The following is an 18,992-nucleotide window of genomic DNA, read 5'->3' as shown; positions in this document are numbered from 1 at the left end:
CAGTTAAAGAGGCCAAGAAGATGCCCTCTTTTATCTGAGTTAAACATTTCAGATGGGAATATGGCTCTGTTAGGTGGGACAGTGATACCAGACACAGAGGCAAGCTCTCTCTCACCCTCCACTCCCACAGGGTATTGTGCTCGGATGGTCAAACGAGAGAAGGCAGGTGATGGGCCTGCAAAGCTTTCTACTGGTTTTTCTCCATTTATCCTTTTTCTGAGTTCCAGTTCAGCATGCTCTAGTCAAGGATCATTTGTTTCAAGGACTGAAAAACTGAATCTAGCTCAAGTAAAGGGAGGATTTACTGGAAGGGTTTGAGGAAATGTCCTGAACTTCATTTGCAGGAAGTGTGCCTGGACCTCCTGGGAAACTCTCCCTCTCTTGTGCTGTCTCCTGATTGAGGTTACAGCTGCTCTCTGCTAGGTCCTAGGACTCTTGCAGTAATGCTCCCCTAGTGGCTACAGTGCTATAATAGCTACACAACCACTGGAGTTTATTTTTGAAAAAAGGTGTTTGTTTAGCCAAGGTGTTGCAAGTTGTTTCAAGGGATGCAGTAAAACGCTTGCAGTAAAAGTCTTGTTCATTCACATTCATTTGAAAAAATGTAATGAATCTATGCTGTGTAACTTGTTTCCTGCAAGATGGAAGCTGTCAGATCAAGACTAGATCATCAAACAGGTAGTGATGGGATGTCAGAATTCCAAAGAGGTTGGGAGTTGTTGTTGGAGGTGGTCAAAGAATCTGTTCCCCCACAAGGCATGTGGCTTCCAGCCAGCATAGCTCATAGTTCCTTCTCCTATAATTCCCTCATCTATTTCCTGATGCCTTCTTATAATGTCTCAGTGTAACGGGGGTGGGGATGTAGAGCTTACAGTACTTCTGCTCACCCTTTTAACATCCATATAGTCACTTCTGTGATACATGGCAGGTTGTAAGGGTTGGATGTGCTGATTTGATTCTTATCCTTTGAAAGTGTTAAAGTCACCTCTTCATCTTGTCTCAAATATTGGACCAGAGGTCAGAGTCCAGAACATCTGACTCAGATGGTAAACTAGTGGGTTTTAAATAGGTACAGGAAGGGCACTGGATCTAAATAGATCTAGAGTGAGATACTAAAAGTAAGGAAATGAGGGGCAAATTTGGATGCATTTAAAAGGAATAAAACATAAATGGAGTATCATTCAGGGGGGTTGAGAATGAAAAAACTTGCTCCGTTCTCTGGTAATGACAGGTTGGTCACCTCTCCTGGTGTGACTCTGGCCCTGCTATACTATCCACACTCCTGCTGTAACTTCCAGAAGGTGGGACTCCATGAGTCATGCACACCTCCAGAGTGCTTGCTCAGGGTGACACTGTAGGCACTAGGATGGTCAGTGCTTTTGGCACTGAAAGGCCAAGAGCTGCCTTCGGTCAGATTAGACCAAGAACATTCAGGGGCACAGAGATATGGAAGCTGTTTTCTTCTTTCCTAGAAGAGGATGATGCAATAGATGACAACAAGCGTTTGGGTGAATCCCTGCATCTAGGCTTGGACGATGTTCATGCCACCTGGCAGGTAGGTGGGAAAAATTTCATTAGTCCCAAATGTTCTTCCATTGCCCCACAACCAGATAGAGCCTTTTAGTTTTAAGACACAAGGGGGACCAACATTCCCAGTCCATTTGTGAATGACCCAGAGAATGAGGTAGGAGAAAGAAAGATGCCACATTTAAACCACCCTGGAGGAGTCCCTAAAGCCCCATTAGTATCTCAACTGCTTGGTCTAATTGAGGGGTGTGTGGTACAGTGTTCTTTTTCACCTGAAATGAATTGATTGGTTAGTGAATTGGCTGATTGATGGACATTGGGGATCTAAACATGAAAATTATATGATCATACCACTTAAGGAGCTCAGAATTTAGTGGAGAATATGGAGAAATATTTATGATATTGTGTGATGAGGGCAACAATAAAGCAAGTCCAAGATAGAAGGAATCTTCCAGGCTTTGTATTAGACAAGACTCCTCTGGGAGGCCCTCTTACCTGCAGGCTAGTATGGGCTCAACTCCAGCTCCAGCTCTTCTAAATGAGGCCTGATTCTAAAGATCACAGATTATCTCATATCTGGAGCCAGGCCCGCTGTCTAAAATTTCCCTGTGGTTACCAAGTTACTGGTCTGGTCCCTACAGGCCCATTAATTATTATCCACCCCACGTGGCAACTTCTGGAGCAGACACTGGACAGGTAGTGTTGGGAACAGTACAGCATGTGTTTGTCCCAAATAATCTTTGAAACAGGTCCGTTCCCAGATTGACCGCTGCTGGGGAACCAGCACCTTTGCTTCCTGATTTCTATTACACCCCTTCCTACAGCCCTGTCTCCCAGGGCTGGCTGGACAAAGAGTTCAAAGGACAAGACACCAGCACGGGAGAGACCTGAAGCTCAAGAAATGAGCAGTAAATACTCAGCGCATCATAACCATGGATCATCTAGCAGCACATGAAAATAGATGACCCTGGAGGGCTGCAGTTATGTTGGGTAAATATGCTATCTCTGACAATGAGTAGTTCTTTCTGTGCTAGTATTTGGGGAAAAACAATCCTTGTTATATGGAAAAGTATAAAAGACATTCTGTTGAGAAGATGAAAAACATGCTTCTGTTTTAGACAAAGCTTGTGACAGTTCAAGGATTGCTTATCTATTGGCCCAACTGAGCTTCAGTGGCTTAAAAATAAAATAAGAAAAATAAATACAGGTACTCGTGCCTTCTCATTCTACTTAAAGGCACATTTCCCAAGCTTTCCTTCTCCACCTGGAAATAGGAATTGAGAAATATTCAAAAGAGATCCTAGATAAGACTACAGTTTCAATAACCTGAAGACAAATCCTGTCCTTAGAAGTAAACGCTTGGTTCTAAGAAGCTCTCTGAATACTGGGTAGCACTTAAGAAACTACAGTCGCTGGCTCAGATAACATAATAACATAAAAACTACCATGTATTAGGTGCTTATTATAGTGAGGCAAGCTTCTAAATGCCATATATATATATATATATATATATATATATATATATATATATATATATATATTCTCCTAGGACATAAAAGAGTAGCAGCCCCTTCAGGTTCTGGTATATTCTAAGTTGGTTAACCCAGAAACTGTCATGGAAAGACAGATTCAGCAAAAAGGCAACAGCCAATATAGTACGTCGAAGTCCCGGTGGCTTAGTGGTAGAGATTGGACACTGTGCCCTTAGGGGAAAAATAATGAGGTCAGAGCGGACTGGGCTAGATCAGGTCTGGCATTTTCGCCGCAGAGCCTGGATTCAAAGATGATCTGATGCGAAGCCAGGCAGACAGTTCAGCCAAAGCATTCATCCATAGGGCCCGGCCAGAAAGACAGTTTGGGTTGAGAATACGGGCACACCCGATCAAAGCCATAGGCCGGGGAGAGGGGTGTGGGAGCTGGGAGAGGAGTCTCAGCCCCTGGGACAAAATGGCAGGTGCTTTTTATAGAGCACTGGGTCTGAGGTGCTCTGGGGGGGACCCCGTGAACGGCTCAGGGGTCTCCAGCACTGTTTGGGGATACCCTCCCGTGGTTTGGTGACCCAAACAAAGGAGGGGACAAAGTACAAGAATGACAGTAGCAGGGAGAAGTGCCAGATTTCATCCAAGCACCAGAAAGTGGTTATCAACAAGCATAAGAAGGGAATTTGATCCCCTTGTCAACTGAAAAAAGTGCACAACCTAAAAGTTGAGAATTATGTTTTATTTGGTGGACTTGCTGTGGACTTGAGCCCGGGAGGCAGCCTCTCAGATAGCTGTGAGGAACTGCTTCGAAGAGTAAGGGAGGAGGCGGGACATAGAGTTTTTGCAACAAAAATCAGGGAGTTGGGACATCAAAATGTTACTGTTAATTAAAGAAAACCAGACATCTCAAGTTAAGGATTTTAGCACTTTTCCATGTATGGGAGGGTACAAGAGTCTGAGCTTGCTGAAATCATTCCTTTGATATGCACCTTAGCTATCTGGCGCCAGTATCCTCCTTTTTTCCATCCTGAAGCCCCTCAGGGTGCACCGTTGGGCGTGGCTGCAGTGGCTGAGGGCTTGATGGCTGCAACATCCTTGGTTTACTGATATGGCAGGCGGCATTCTTCATCCACACCCTGCTTCAAGCCCTAGAAGGCTATCCTAGACTGTGATTCAGTCTTCTTTTCTGTCAGTTCGGGGATTCTGATTCTTAATAGTATCTGCTTTTGGCATCCCTATTCTTATGATTGCTAGGGGTTTTTGGCTGTTTAAACCCTGCCTGGCTTTTACCAATACGCACAAATGCCAAGTGTTTACCACTAAGCTCATAGGCTTGTTAAAGAAATGGCAGTGCCAAGAGGTTGCAAGTTACTACTGGTAATCCATGCGTAGGGTGTTTGGTGCCTCGTGATATCCTTTATTTCCTAATTCCCTAAATCTAAAGGATTGGCAAGCTTCTTCTGTTAAGGGCCAGATGGTAAATGTTTCAGGCTTTGCTGGCAACACCCAGTTCTGCCATGTAGGGTGAAGCAGCGATGGATAATAAAACAAATAGGGGTGGCTGTGTTTCAATAAAACTTTATTCACAAAACAGGCAGCCATCAGATTGGCACGTGGGCCCCCAGTGCTGACCCATGATATAAATAAACAGACAAAACAAACAGGTAAATAACTTTCATACTCTCCACAAGCAATTTTTTGTTACTGTTTTTTCCTAAAGGATGGGGAAAGGAGGAACCATTTTGCCTGCATGGAACTATGTCACTGTCGTTTCCCTTCGATCTTACATTTGTAACTTTGGAAGCTAATAGCCTTAAACCAAACTTCATGCCTGCTTTTAAGATACAGAAAGGGCTGGAATATGTTATTCCAGGCTTTCTTTAAAGAGAGGGGCCCCGTTTGCTACTTTCCCTCCCAGCTGGTGAAGTTCTTTGCACACAGCCAGCCTCTGGCAACAGTGGAGGAACTTCTCTGAGGTGGCCTCTATTTTCTTTCTCCCATGTCATGGCCAGCAATGACTAACTCAACAGTCTTTGTAATTTTACCTTCTGGGATGACTTATCTACATACAGAGTTAATAATAGATTTAGAGACAAGGCAAATACCATTTCTTCTAAAAGTGAAAAAAATATCAAAACAGAACTCAAGTGAAAACTAGAAGAGAGTTATCCCTACCCAAATCAAGTCTGTTTGCCCTCCTCATATAAGGAATGAAGATACTCAGGCCAGTGGGCAGAACTTGATTGACTCTAAATTCTCTTTAGCAATTAGCAAATTCATCACCTGTTATTGTCTGCATTGCATCCTCCCAAAAGAGATGTTGAAATCCTAACCCCTGGTACTTGGGAATGTGACCTTATTTGGGAAAAAGGTCTTTGGAGATGTAATCAAGGTAAGTTGAGGTCACTAAGGTGGCTCCAATCCAACACCCTAAGGGGAAGTTTGGACACAGGGACACACAGAGGAGAATGCCATGTGAAGCACAGGGACACATAGGGAGAAGACGGCCATGTGACAACAGAAAGCAGAGTTTGGAGTCATGTAGCTACAAGCCAAGAAATGCCAAGGATGGCTGGTAACTTCCAGAAGCTGGGAGGGAAGCACGGATCAGGTGCTCCCTTGCAGCCCTCCAGAAGGAACCAACCTGCTGGCACCTTGATTTTGGCCTTCTTGCTTCCAGAACTGTGAAAGAATAAATTTCTATTGTTATAAGCCACCCAATTTGTGGTCATTTGTTAAGCCCTAGGAAACAAGTCCAACACCCATGGGCTGATGTAAACTAATAACTCAGATAAATTCTGTGCAGGCTTACCCTCTGCTTATGTTTGCAAAACACCCTCTCTCTTCCTATTTAGATACCTCAGGAAAGGAATAAACTACTAATCCTATCATCAAATGCAACGGGCTACATTCTGGTTTTATTTTTGATTTATCTTTCAGCTAAGCTGGGACTTTTAAAGCCAAATGGAAGTGAGCATTTTAATACTCTCCTCTTTTTGTTATGTGAATTCAGGGCCGAAGCCGAAGGCAGTTTGGCAAACAGTCAGCCACTGGTAGTATGACTGCAAAACCTGATATGTCAGCTATTGTCCTCCTGTATTTGCAGCATCTTTGGGTGCCATGAACTCATGCAATATAACAAAGAAGTGTATTGTCTAAACTCTTCTGAATATATGGCTCGTGTTCACATAACTCCTTTTGTCTTGTTCTGTGCCTGTCAGAGGGGAATTCTCTGGTGTCTTTGTTTTCCTTTAGAGCTTTCCCCTCTAATTTGATCTGTGTTTGATGACATGGATAGAAAGAGCACCGTGCACCTGGCATAGCAGGATCGCAACAAGCACTGCTGAGTCGTTCTGCAGTGCTCCCCGCTTCCCGGGGGGGCCCGCTAGAGTCAAAGGAAGGAAACTTCCCGGGAAGAAGAATCCTAATAGCTAACACTTACCGAGTGATTCCTCCATGCCAAACATTCCTCTAGCAGGATGTGGTGGATAAACAGCAAGTTCTCTGTAAAGCACAGAGAACGGTATTCAATATCCTATGATAAACCATGATGGAAAAGAATATGTAAAAAAAGAATATATATATGTATAACTGAATCACTTTGCTGTACAGCAGTAATTAACACAACATTGTAAATCAACTATACTTCAATATTAATTAATTTAAAGAGTAGGATATATATACCATCATTATTAAATGACTTGAAACATTTATTTATTTATTGGCTGCGTCGGGTCTTAGCTGTGTCACGCAGGATCTTTCATTGCAGCGCGTGGGCTCTTGGCTTCATTGCGGTGCGTGATGGGGCTTCTCTCTAGTTGTGGCGTGCGGGCTTAGTTGCCCCACTGCATGTGGGACCTTAGTTTCCCAACCAGGGATCGAACCGGCATCCCCTGCATTGCAAGATGGATTCTTAACCACTGGACCACCAGGGAAGTCCCTTAAATGACTTTTAAAACATAATAAATATTGATAAAATAAAAATTTAAAAATCAGAATGTGGGACTCTTCTTTGAGTTGTGGGACCTGCCTGTGTAGTCCACTTGCCATATGCAACCTGCAAGTGTTGGGACAAACAACTACCCCCTTAGATTTTCCCAGCCCCCTTCCTGGGCTGTAGTACTCCATCTGACGACCCTTAGGTGAGTGCTTGCTCAGTCACAGAGCCGCTCTGGTCCCCTTGTCCCCTCTGTCTGTCTCCTTCTTTCTCCTCTTCCTCCTCTGAGTCTCCCTCATCCTCTGTCCCTCTGCCTCCCTCTTCTTCATCTTACTTGTCCCTTACGTCCTCCCCCACTGGCTCTCCCTTCCCCATTCCCTCCCCCTTCATCAGGAGGAGGCCATGGCCTCCTTCCAGGAGTAGAGTTGAGGGCTTGTTGTCTCTCTTGGAGAATAGATCTCATTAGGCTGCCTCCTGCGGTCCTCCCAGCCCTGAGCCTCCTACCACTACTCTCTCTCTCTCTCTCTTTTTTCAATCCTCAAATTTTGATCTGTAATTTTAACTGTACAGGTCAGAATACTGTCTGAGGAACACTGTGACATCAGAGCCTTAACACTTTAATACAGTTTTCATATAAACTCTTAATCACCAAACAGTGGCTAAAATATATTTGCTTAATTACTTATCTACCGGCACTGTGCCATGTGGTTTAATACACATTATTAGCTTTGATTTCCACATTAACCCCATTATCTCAGTCCTCAGATAAGGACTGAGAATTTAGGAAATTAAATGATAGGCCAAGTTCGCAGATATCATAAATGACAGAGCTGGAACCTACACTTATGTACCAGGCAAGGGGTGCCAGGGAACGAATTCCCATCCTCAGGGAACTGGCTACCTGGTGCAGGATGGAAAACCTGCAAAGGAAAAGAAGAGAATTTGACTGCTAGTATTTATTGGGTATTGCATGCACCATCAAGTGTGTGCCACGTGTTATCTTAGTAATCCCTTTAATAACCCTGAAATGACCGTGCCATTATTAGCGTGGCCACCATAGCTTCCCCCTTACAGATAAGGGACCAGAGGCAGAAAGGTGGCTCGAAAGTAGCAGGACGGAGATTCAGACTCAGGCAGGCTTCCTGGGGGCCTGGGTTCTTACCCACTTGTCTAAGCTGAGGAACATATTTCTGGCATCTGGGATTGGGGAGGAGCGGCATTTGAGCTGAGTTTAGGGAAGACAGGAATTTCCACAGGTGGAGTTGGGGAAAGGTATTCTGTGCCCGGCATGGCTGGAGCAGAACAGAGCAGGGAGGTCCCCACAGCTGTGCAGACAACTGGGAGGAAGGTGGGAGCCCGGGCAGTCAGGCAGGCAGTGCTTTCTCCTTTATATTTTAGAGGCATGATTTATTATTTCCAGTCGAATATTGAAGAGAATGAACTTTACTGTTGAGCAGTTGTAATTGGAATAAATATATCCTTATCTCTTCTGAATGGCTATTAAAATAATCTGTTAGGAAGCATCACCGCCATTCCTCCTTGGCGCTCTGGGCACCATATGTGTATAGGGATGGTCTGAAGGCAAGAGCTGGAGTTCAAGTCCAGATTCCGCCCTGTGACTTCATCTTCCACATTCTTCTGCAAGTCTGGGGCAGTAACACGTGCCCCAGCTTATCCTGGAAAGACATTTGGCCTGGAGGCCAAAGAGAGATCAGATGTGCAAAGCTTCAGAAGAACGGTGCTGTGGAACTCTAAGGAATCAAATATCTTTATTATTCTCATGAATCTGTTCTTTTAATACACGGCAGTCATTCACATCAGCCACAGGCAACTCAGTATAGAAATGTTTTGACCTGGAGTAATGTGTAGAGTGCCCCGGTGTTTTCACATACATGATCTAATTTCATCTTTACAGTCATCTTATGAGGTAAGCAGGATGGTTATGATTAATTGCCTTTTTTACAGAAACTGAGGCCCAAGCCATTTGTTTAGTAGATGCTGGATTTAGGTATAAAACGCCAGTTTTCCAACTCTCAGTTTGGATTGCTTTCCAAAGACGATATAAGAGGTCATGAGGGGAAAACCCTCGCTAAATTTCTTGGCAAAATTCAAGAGAGGCAAGAGTACAGACTTTATAATGCTCTTTGAACGTAGTGCATGATCCACAGAAACACTGAATTCCTAAATCTTTTAAAAAATTCATCTGGAGGTTTGCCTCCTTTGCTTTGACCCCTGCAGGTAGAATTTGCATCTCCTGTGGTGATGCCATGAGGCTTTGCACACACCCTGGGGTTACACATGTTGCATCATCCAACAATCACTTGTTTACACGTCTGTCTCCCAGCCTCTCCCTCACCACTCCCCAGCTCCCAGGGACAACCAGCCAAGGTCTAGTCATCTTGGATCTCCATCACCACTCCCCAGCCCCCAGGGACAACCAGCCAAGGTCTAGTCATCTTGGATCTCCATCACCACTCCCCAGCCCCCAGGGACAACCAGCCAAGGTCTAGTCATCTTGGATCTCCAGCACCGAGCAGGTTGCTAGATGTAACAACAACTCAAGAAGTAACTTTGTGTTTTTCACAAAAGGAAAACTTGTTGACTGCATAACATTTAGAGACATTTAAACAGTAAAGAATATCCTAAACAAAATAAAGGTTAAAAAATGGAAAAATAAGAAACAAATGCAAATGTCAAATCCTCTCATCTATGAATTAGTGATTATAAAAATATTATCGGACTAAGGTTAGCTGAGGGTGGTGCTGTCATTCGGGTCTGTGTGTGTGTTGTTTTAAAAAACAATCAAAAAATTTGAGGTAAGTATCAGCCTACTTCTACAGATTTCTAATAACAGCTCATAGGATATAGAAATGATCTTTATTCTTTTGAATGTTTCCGTCTGGTCATGTCGAAGTTCAATGATGGCTTAAGTGATAATAGACCTTTTACTTTATTTTAATTAATTAATTCATTAATTATTTCTCTGCAACAAGAGAAGCCACCGCGATGAGAAGCCTGCGCGCCGCAACAAAGAGTAGTCCCCCCTCGCCGCATCTAGAGAAAGCCCATGCGCGTGCAGCAACAAAGACCCAGTGCAGCCAAAAATAAATAAATAAATTAATTAAATTAATAAATTCATTAGAGCTTTCATTTTAAACAAAATACAATATTTATATGACATTCTCTACAGGGTCAAGTGAAATGGAAATGATGTATGCATAAGAATTACATAACAACCACCTATATTTGAAAAACACTACCTTAAGAATTGTAATTTTATCAGCAGATGTAGCCTCAATTAGAAAATATTAGTTAAACTAAAAACAGATGACTCAAAATGACTTCTAAAGAGAGAGAATGCAGGAAAATTTCCCGTAACCATGAGTATGCAGGGGTCAGATGCCTAGAAAGCTGAATCAAGCCTGCATGTGACCTGCATTCCAGACTCCTTAACCTTCCTCCTCCCCCAGGGACCTGATGGCTCAGGGGATGCACTGATCCTCTTGGACATATGCCCAGGGCTGCTTGTTGAATAGAAGGGCATTAGGTCTCAACTTAGCCCTCAAAACAACACACATTTATTCTAGTTCTGTAAGTTAGAGGTGTGGTTTTGCTCTCTGGTTTCTCTGCATCAGAGTGCTGATGGGCTGGGCTCTTATAGAGAGACTCATTCCAGGCTCGTTCAGGTTGTTGGCAAAACTCAGTTCCTTGCAGCTGTAGGACTGAGGTCCTTGTTTTGTTGCCAGCTGTCAGCCGGGGGCTGGCTGTAACTTCTAGAGGCCTCTTTTCAATCTTTGCACTCGGACGCCTACACCTCAACAGTGCAGTGCATCCTTCTCCCACTTGGAAGTTCCCTGACTTCTTCTTCTGGCTGAGTCTCTCTGGCTCCAGCTGGAGAAATTTCTCTGGCTTTAAGGTCTGAAGTGACTAGGTTGGGTTCATCTGGTGAGTCCAGGATAGTCCTCACCTCAAGCTCCATAACCTTAATGACCTCTGTGAAGTCCCTTTTGTCACGTGACATGACATATACACAGGATCCAGAAAGTAGGGTGTGGCCATTAATCAGCCCACTGTAGGGTCGCTTGAGAAAATTGGAAATTTAATCAGCTTCAGCCGATTTTTGTCTGGTACGGACATTTCCTTTTCTTAGTCCATTGAGCTTTTTCTCAGTTGACGAAGTTGCCAACCATCTCTCTTGAGCTTTTTTCCCGTGGGAGATAGTCCATCTAGCTCTCCAAGAAGGAAGTTGTTCATTGTAATTCTTTCTTCAGATCTTCAGCCATCTTCCAGTTGGAGTTGTGTCTCCAATTCATGCTTCTGATGCTTTCCTATGTTTTAGGAAGTTTTTTCCCTAAGAGGTAAATTACTTCCTTGATTGGTTTTCTGCAAAGTTTCACTGCATGGTCTGGACACAGTTCAGGCGGTATTTGAAGTTTCAGTTGAAGTTCTTGACTTGCACCTTTAGGTTCTGAATTTTTAAATGTTAAGATATTTGCTCAGTTTGGAAACTTTTCATTTGAACTGTAAGCTCTTCATCCATTTGATTTTACTCAAATAATTTAAAATAATTCCCAGTCTTCTCTTTTAAACCCTTTTAAGGAAACATTTAAGTTAGCAGCATCAATGAGTTTCTTCAAAGTGACTTCTGACTGACAGTTTAGGCAGCCACATACGGTTCACTATTTTCATCTCATTCGAAGTTGCCATCATCCATAATCTTCTCTAAACAGAGCAGACAAATGTATCACCTTCAGTTTAGTTTCAATTAGAGATTTAAACTGGTTGCTTTGTCATTCACAACCTGTTTCATTCTCATGGTTTGAGTTTTCAAGTTTTTTTTTTTTTTTCTGTTCTTTAATTCCCACACTTTCTTCCATCTCATAACTTCTTGGATAAGCAGTTCTTTGGTTTAAAAAAATTTTTTTTTTAATTTTTTGGCTGTGTTGGGTACTGTTGTTGCGCACGGGCTTTTCTCTAGTTGCGGCGAGCAGGGACTTCTCTTGTTGTGGAGCATGGGCTGTAGGCATGCAGGCTTCAGTAGCTGTGGCTTGCAGGCTCTAGAGCACAGGCTCAGTAGTTGTGGCACATGGGCTTAGCTGCTCCGCAGCATGTGGGATCTTCCCGGACCAGGGATTGAACCCGTGTCCCCTGCATTGGCAGGTGGATTCTTAACCATTGTGCCACTGGGGAAGTCCCTCACATAAGCAGTTTTAGGCTTTCCTGAAGATGAGTGTTTTCATCCAAACCACCAATCATTTCTCTCCAAGATTGTTCTACATTCTTCTGAGATGCCTTTAAGGTATTTTTCGGTGTGTGTTATTAGGCATTGGAGGATTTTGATGCCTCTTCAAGTGACTGTGCTTCTGTCCTTGAAGGCGAGCAACATCACTCCATGAAATGAAAGGTTAGGAGTCTCGCTTTTCTATCATTTGTCAGGAAGGTCTACTTATCCTCAAGGGAAGAGATGGACATGTTCAGATTTTTGTCGAGTGCTTGTAACTTCAGAGGACCAACCTCCACTAGAGGTGACTCAGGCCTTCTTGGTCTTGTAAGCAGTCTGATCTTCTCTCTGACTTTACCATAGTCTTAATCCCGGGCACAAAACCTTTTGGCTCACTCTTTTTCCCTCCTTAAAGAAAGTGGGCTTTTTAGTATAAAGAGAAGATACCAGAATTACTGGGAAACTCACAGAGAATTGGGCATCGTCCCCAGCATTCTGACAACACAGGCAGAGCACCACACAGCTGTTCCAGGGCTGCTGGAAAGACATTTTTGTGGCAGTCAGCAGGCCCCCTCTGGCTCCAGAGAACACGGCAGCTCTGTCTCTGGTTGCCAGTGACCTGTGAGCCACAATTGATGGCATGGAATCCTGCAGAGTTCTGACCCAAACAAGTTCCTGATATCCAGGGCAGACCATCAGTGGGGCTGGGAGATGGGGAGGCCAAGTTCTGTAAAACAGGGCTCTCTAACTCTGCTCTGTGTGAGCAAAGAAAATGCACAAAGAGAAAGTGAAATGATTTGTGTGGTGCATTGGGGAAAAACGCAAATGGCTAACTGCAGCCAGAGAAGCACTGGCCTCTGTAGACCCTGCCTGGCAAACCTACAGCAAAATCCCTACTGCTAAATTCCAATGGCAAACCTGGGAGGCATCAAAGCAGGGCTGGGTCATAACCCATTCTCTGCACAGGAGTGTGGCAGGGCCTATGGTGGCATTTGCTGCAGCAGGGGACTCGTGTGCTCTATCCCTGGGTGAAGCTCACTCTTCTCCTGATTTAAAGTTTTCTCCTGCAGCTCAGAACCCTGGTCTACCTCTGGACATCACAGGGACCTCTCACCCCTGGACTCCCTATCTTGTCTGTGTTTGGTCAGTGCAGGCAGGGACAGGGGACTGAAGGGCTTCACCAAAGGCACTAACTTATAGAGCTGGATTTCAACTGGAAGAATTCAGGAGAAATGGAAGTGTTTAATATTTCATGGATTTTCGGTGGAGCCAGTTTGTCGCCGTTCCATCCAAGCATCCCTGGATGGTGAGGCTCTCCTCCAGTGGCCCTGCCACCTTTAGCATGTGTCTCCCATGCTTGCCTGGGTTGGTGTGCAGTCCACTGCATCACCTTCAGAAGTGTGCCTCCATGGAGAGCCTCTGAAGAGTGGGCAGGTCCTTCTTCCAGCTGAATTTGCCGACTTTTTTTTTTTTTTTTTAATACATGCCACATTCCTAGTATCTCTGGAAGATATCCTAGTATCTCAAGCCCAAAGCTTTATTGTCCATCACCCAGGACTGTGCCATGAGTCCTTACTTGTCCTCAGTATCTTTATCCATAAGGGAAATGAGAGAACCATCAATGGAGGCCTGTCTGGGCGCTCTGAAGGGCTCCAGGGTTCCGGCTGCAGGTGCCCTGCTCCCAGGAGTCCCTCTATCTATGGCTCATTCTTGAACCAGAAAAAGTCATCTGGGTGTCCGTGGGTGGGCTCCAACGTTCTCACTTTTCTCCATGTGGCCAGGAACACAGCTGCCCTCAAGACGTATTTAAAGAAATGAATATTACCTAGTAACTCATTCAGGTGTCATGTAAGTCAAGGGGATGGAATCAGAACAGCTCAGTCTCAGAACGCAGTCATGTAACAACATGATGAGACCTATCTCTGTCTCTGTAATCTCCATCTCTATCTCTTAGTTCTCTCCGGTTGGGGATGCTGTAATAAAATACCATAGACCAGGTGGCTTAAACATATACAAATAGTTTTATTTCTCACAGTTCTGGAGGCTGGGAAGTCTGATATCAGGGTGCCAGTGTGAAGGTGTGTGAAGGTCCTCTTCCTCGTCTACTGATGGCGTCTTCTCATTTGTGTCCTCCATGGTGGAGAGGGAGGGCTAACTCTTCCTCTTCTTACAAGGACAGTAATCCCATCATAGGGCTCCACCCTTATGACCTAATGATCTCCCAAAAGCCCCCAGTTTTAAATGCCATCACATTAGGGCTTCAACATATGAATTTTGAGGGGACACATTCAGTCTATAACAATATACCTATGTTTATATAAATAACTATATATAGGACTAGTTTCAGCATTCAGCTGGTATTTATTTAGTGATAAATAGATATAGATCTATCTATAAAATTCAATAGAATATATATTTATATTCATATATGTACATATTATTTGATAGAATATATATAAGTCTATAAACATAAATAGTCTATAATTATATATAATTATATATTATTTTACTATATTATATTACATATAGTAAGCACTAAATAAACACTTACCAGCTAACTGCTGAAACTGGTCCTAACCTGCTTTTAAAGATTTGGCAATTATAGAGAGAAAGTATGCAATTAAAAAAAATTAATGGAGAAATAACTATAGAAATATTATCAATCTTCTGAGAAATTTAAAAATAAATAGGTAGGGACTTTCCTGGTGGCACAGTGGTTAAGAATCCTCCTGCCAATGCAGAGAACATGGGTTCAAGCCCTGGTCCAGGAAGATCCCACATGCCGCAGAGCAACAAAGCCTGTGCGCCACAACTGCTGAAGCCCGCGAGCCTAGAGCCCACACTCCTCAACAAGAGAAGCCACCACAATGAGAAGCCCACACACTACAACGAAGAGTAGCCCCCGCTCACCACAAATAGAGAAAGCCTGCTCACAGCAACAAAGACCCAACACAGCCAAAAAAAAAAAAGGTAAATATAGAGTAAGCCTTGGTTGGATAATTCCTTTAGCCTGTGATGTTTCTCAGCAAAGGAATTCTTGGCTTCCAGCTAGTTTGGAGGAGTCCTCGTTGTCATGGTGTGTACTTTTTTCTTTTTTTTTGCGGTAAGCGGGCCTCTCACTGTTGTGGCCTCTCCCGTTGCGGAGCACAGGCTCCGGACGCGCAGGCTCAGCGGCCATGGCTCATGGGCCAAGCCGCTCCGCGGCATGTGGGATCTTCTCGGACCAGGGCACGAACCCGTATCCCCTGCATTGGCAGGTGGACTCTCAACCACTGCACCACCAGGGAAGCCCCGGTTGTGTACTTTATTGTGCTCCCCTCTTCTTGGGGCAAGGGAAAGTGCTTTGAATATAGTAGACGTGCAATAACTAGTGATTAAATAAATGATATTGGAATAGGAATCTAGCAAGTGGTAAGTCATGATGGTTTTGCTATTTCATTCATTCACTCATTTATTTACTCAACACAAAGTACTTATCCCCTGCTGTACACCAGGCATCGTTCTAGGCACTGGACATTCACGGCAGTGAATACGACAGACAAGTTCCTCGCTCTGAAGGAACATATTCTAAAAAGAGTGGCAGAGCATCAACAAACCAGTGAAAAAATATCTAGAAGTGGTAGCTGCGGTGTGGTGGTATGAGTCCAGGGAAAGCTGGAGTCCAGGCGGTGTGGGGAGAGGCCACCTGGCAGGAGCTGCAGGCTCAGAATTATAGCCACGGCCAGGAAAGGACAGGAGAGAAATACCCCAGCCACTCCTTTCTGGCCTCTGACCTCTCTGAGGTCTCCTATTGGATAAATACAACCTCTTGGCTGAAGAGTCTGAGTCTGGATGATGCAATCCCTGGGGGTCAGCCTCCCGGAGCACAGAGCAGGGCAGAGAAAGAGCATGATCAGGGGCCAAATGTAGTCAATTAGAAAGATTTTACCACATCTGAGCACCTTGAGGGCAGGCTCTAAGTTGGGTTTACTTTTCTCTTCCCCCTAGGACCAAGGAACAAAAAACTTGGCAAGAAGCACATGCTTATTAATTTCATTGTGCTTCAAAAACAGAAATATAGATCAATGGAACAGGATAGAAAGCCCAGAGATAAATCCACGCACCTATGGTCAACTAATCTATGATACAAAGGAGGCAAGGATATACAATGGAGAAAAGAGAGTCACTTCAATAAGTGGTGCTGGGAAAACTGGGCAGCTACATGTAAAAGAATGAAATTGAACATTTCCTAACACCATACACAAAAATAAACTCAAAATGGATTAGAGACCTAAATGTAAGACTGGACACTATAAAACTCTTAGAGGAAAACGTAGGCAGGACACTCTATGACATAAATCACAGCAAGATCCTTTTTGACCCACCTCCTAGAGTAAGGGAAATAAAAACAAAAATAAACAAATGGGACCTAATGAAACTTAAAAACTTTTGCACAACAAAGCAAACTATAAACAAGACGAAAAGACAACCCTCAGAATGGGAGAAAATATTTGCAAATGAAGCAACTGACAAAAGATTAATCTCCAAAATATACAAGTAGCTCATGCAGTTCAATATCAAAAAACAAACAACCCAATCCAAAAATGGGTAGAAGACCTAAATAGCCATTTCTCTAAAGAAGACATACAGATGGCCAAGAAGCACATGAAAAGCTGCTCGACATCACTAATCATTAGAGAAATGCAAATCAAAACTACAATGAGGTGTCACCTCACACCAGTTAGAATGGGCATCATCAGAAAATCCATAAACAACAAATGCTGGAGAGGGTGTGGAGAAAAGGGAACCCTCCTGCACTGTTGGTGGGAATGTAAATTGATACAGCCACTATGGAGAACAGTATGGAGGTTCCTTAAAGAACTAAAAATAGAATTACCATAGGACCCAGCAATCCCACTACTGGGCATATACCCAGAGGAAACCATAATTTAAAAAGACGCATGCACCCTAATGTTCATTGCAGCACTATTTACAATAGCCAGGTCATGGAAGCAACCTAAACGCTCATCGACAGATGAATGGATAAAGAAGATGTGGTACATATATGCAACGGAATATTACTCAACCATAAAAAGGAACAAAATTGGGTCATTTGTAGAGACGTGGATGGATCTAGAGACTGTCATACAGAGTGAAGTAAATCAGAAAGAGAAAAACAAATGTCGTATATTAATGCTTATATGTGGAACCTAGAAAAATGGTACAGATGAGCCAGATTGCAGGGCAGAAATAGAGACACAGATATAGAGAACAAACGTATGGACACCAAGTGGGGAAAGTGGCAGGGGGGATGGTGGTGTGATGAACTGGGAGATTGGGATTGACATATATACACTAATATGTAAAAAATGGATAACTAATAAGAACCTGCTGTACAAAAAAAAATAAAATTCAAAAAAAAATTTAATTGTGCTTTGTATGGTTGGCTCTGCTTGATCTAAATGTGTGTTTCAGGCATCGGTCACCCCATGGGGGTTCTGGTTCCTCACTATCCCTGGGGGAACATAGCATCATGTTCACGATGTATTACAGCAATGTGCCTGGTGCACAGTTATGCCAGTGAACATTTGCTAAACAAGGATTCTTTTTGCATGCAGAATTTTCTTTGTTACCCATATGCAGAATTGTGATAGAATAAAACATTTCTCAACTTCAAGCCTGCAATAAATGGAAAAGTTTCATAAAGGTTAGGGAAGAAGACCTGGAGGACAGACTATAATCCTTTCAATTTCCTTCTCCCTCTGTCCCTGAGGAATCCTCTCTTGCTGTGGTGATTAAGAATCGATGCATGGAGAGGAGAGAGATAAATTAGGAGTTTAGGATTAGCAGATATGCACTACTATATATAAAATAGATAAACAACAAAGACCTACTGTATAGCACAGGGAACTATATTCAATATCTTATAATAACCTATGTTGGAAAAGAATCTGAAAAAGAATATATATATTTTTATATACGCATATATATATGTATAACTGAATTACTTTGCTACACCTGAAACTAACACAAAAAGGAAAAAAAAAAAAGAATCGATGCGCGTATTCCCTCTTAGACTCTCCATAATATGCCCTCTTTTCCCCAAACCATCATGCATTGGGAACTTCCTTGTATGGCTAGAATAAGAGGAATTTAGTCACAGATATGGACTTTACAGTCCATATTGTCTTAGAAAAGGTAAAATCAAGAAGAGTGTAGAGCCTTTCTAGAAGTAGAGGGACAGGGAGACCCAGGGGGGCAGAGGTATGTGTGGGGGGCTTGCGATATTAGATGGGTTTCCTTGAGTTCATTAGACCCAGATTTATGCAGATACCCAAGGCTTACAGAACCCATTTAATGTATGCTGTAGACCTGTAAGGGCCCTGAATTGAGAAAAGGCTGCAAGAGTTGTCTGGGCTTGTCCTTCAGAAGGGGAAAGGCAAGATATAACAGGGGAGCTGAGTGCAAGACTTATGATCCAGGCAAGGGGCTGACGGTGGGGGAGAGCCCTGCGTAGTGTGAGCGGATCCCTAGGGGTGTGGTGGAGGAAGGTGGTTCGCCAGACAAGCTCCTTGCTCCGTGAACAGCCAGGGAGGGAGATGAGAGCTACGGCTTCCAGAATGTAATCCTTCATTGTGCAGAGACAATCCTCGATGAAAATTTTTCTTTTTCCTCCTGGTGTCACATGAAGACATTCTTCCCCAGCTCCCTTGCATCTAGGTAGGGCCGTATGCCTACTTCCGGCCAAAGTGATATAGATGCAATTGACATAAATCACCTCCATACCTGGCCCACCTGCTCAGTTTCCCCCTCTCATTGAGGGGGAAATGTATCCCCAACATGGAAC

Source organism: Mesoplodon mirus, assembly GCF_964341445.2.
Source record: "Mesoplodon mirus genome assembly, chromosome: 12".
In the NCBI taxonomy this organism is placed as follows: domain Eukaryota; kingdom Metazoa; phylum Chordata; class Mammalia; order Artiodactyla; family Ziphiidae; genus Mesoplodon; species Mesoplodon mirus.
The sequence above is the reverse complement of the archived record's forward strand: the minus strand, read 5'-3'. Positions refer to the sequence as shown.